At 46.2% G+C, this 2229-nt stretch overlaps 1 protein-coding gene across 3 annotated transcripts in view; it reads left to right on the forward strand.

Moving 5' to 3' along the window:
- The first annotated feature begins 1326 nt into the window (after positions 1-1326).
- Positions 1327-2229, forward strand: part of LOC146519319 (globoside alpha-1,3-N-acetylgalactosaminyltransferase 1-like) — a 19283-nt gene continuing 18380 nt past the window's right edge. For 2 of the 3 annotated variants that reach the window (XM_085156162.1, XM_085156164.1), the window contains exon 1: positions 1327-1447. The gene's annotated coding sequence lies outside the window, so the exon portion shown is untranslated. The other variant, XM_085156163.1, reaches the window with a different exon arrangement.

A 2229-nucleotide genomic window follows, 5' to 3' on the forward strand; every position in this document is an offset into this window, starting at 1 on the left:
CCGATGGATCCATGGGAAAATGCGGATTTTGGGAAAGAGGTAAATGCTGTTAACAACTGCAAACCATCTGTACTGTGCACGGTGTCTGGGGCAGATAATACTGCAGCACTATGGAGACAACATTACACTACACTGTACAACAATGTGGTGTCAGTGGCAGAGAAAAGGACACTAAAGAAACTGCTGGACATTATGGACGATGCTGGGCATCCTCTGCACACGGCCATAAACAACCAGAAGAGTCTGTTCAGTGACAGGTTGCTTCTCCCAAAGACAAGAACCAACAGACTTAAAAACTCCTTTGTCCCACACGCCATCAAACTGTTTAACTCCTCTCTGGAGGGGAGAGGGAGGGGAAACAGGAGGACAAAGGAGGGAGGAACAACTAAGCTGTAGTGCCTCTCCACTTCACTGTGCAATACCTTTTGTGCAATACTTTTTGTTAATAATCAGCAGTGCAATAGACTCCATACTTGAAATGTGCAATTCACTTGTATTTTTATTTTTATTTTTATTCCTATTTATTCTATTTATCCCCTTTGTATATTTTATCTATATATGTCTTTGTATTTATATATGTGTGTATATATATATATATATAATATTCTTAACTCTGTAACTTCTGTCGGTGCTGTGCTTTTTGGAAAACAAATTTCCCAGAGGAACCCACCCGAGGGATTAATAAAGTTTTTATCTATCAATGGACCTATGAGTGTACTGACACATGAGGTATATGAAGCTCATAAAGTATTGATAGTAAGGCCTGTGGTTTGGATCACAGGAACATCTAAGACATGCTAGTTTAAGGCTCCTGTTTCAGCCTCTGTGTCACTGGATCTGTGATCCATGACAGTCTCCACACTCAATCTCTGTATTTTGGTCAAAACTGGAAAAGTGAGCTGTGTGGATAATTACAGGCCAGGATTTTATCTAAGGATGTAGATAAGTGTGTATCTCTTCCCTGGAAAATCAGTTTGGCATCAAGTGAAAGGATGGTACTGACACAAGGAAACTTGTGCAGGCCCTCAAATCCATCAGCTCTCACGTGTTTGATGCTTCTGAAGCCACAGGCTGACTGACTTTAGATCGAGTGAGTCACGGGAAGCCTTTTGGTGAATTAAACCCACGGGGAGTTCCTGGGTACATGGGGAGGGTTCTCCCTCACTGGTGGTGGTGCTCACCCTCACCAATCTGCTGCGGGTGTTTCCGGTTACTCAGCCGTGTTTGTGTAAACATTGCGCTGCGTGTAATATTTTGTGTTCGTGTTCTTCAATAACACAGAGACCAGCTTGAGTCTGCTCACGACCAAACGCATCAGACACAAACACGGAAGCGTTTCAACACAGCACCGGGGGAGGTTAGGGGGCGTGGCCTCGCCGCTGGCTGTGGCGGAGCAGGAAATGAAGGTCAGACAGACGAAGAAGACGGAGGAGAGCGACCTGCACAGGTACGTGCTGTCCGCGCGTGTGTGTGTCGCGCTGTTTCCGGGTGGGTTGGCAGCTCCGGGCTGGAAACGGAGAGACGCAAACATCATGAAGTGTGGAGGCGGTGTTGTGCCAGAAAGTGATCGTCTGCCAGAAAGTGATCGCCGTCCGCGGGAGCGCGCACAGCTGCTTAAAGCTGCAGCGCCCGGATTACTTGCGTTGCCAGCTACTTCCGTGAAACTGATATACCGTGGGGGGAAACCCAAACACATTTATGCCTTTGTTATTAGGCAAAGGTGTGCATTTATGGAACTCTAACGTTTCTTGTCTGTGAAGGTTCTCAGTCATCCAGGTCATCGTAGTCAAAGGAGCTTGGAAAGAAAAGCGTCTGGACTTCTTTAAGTTGCTTGAAGACGTTTCACCTTCATCTGAGAAGCTTCTTCAGTTCTAAGGTCAAATGGTGGAGAGTCCCAAATTTAAACCTAGTGGGAGTTTCCCCCCACAGAGGGACAAAAGGACCCCCTGATGATCCTCTAATCGCCTGAGCCAAGGTGTGGAACTGGGTGTGGGTCCCAATCAGCCAGAGTTTCGGGTGAGTTCATTGTGAAACCTGGCCCCACCTTATCATGCGAATTCCAGAGGTCAGATGGCCCAGGATTTAACGTTTCTTGTAACCGAATTATGACGCTTATCAGAAGGTTGCTTTCAGTGTGTAGCGCAGTCACGAATGACTACACGCATCACGACGGAATAATTAATGCCTACAGGTTTAGTATGTCCACTCTCGTTGTTCATATTTGTTATG

The sequence above is a fragment of the Neolamprologus multifasciatus genome, chromosome 4 (assembly GCF_963576455.1).
Source record: "Neolamprologus multifasciatus chromosome 4, fNeoMul1.2, whole genome shotgun sequence".
Lineage (NCBI taxonomy): Eukaryota > Metazoa > Chordata > Actinopteri > Cichliformes > Cichlidae > Neolamprologus > Neolamprologus multifasciatus.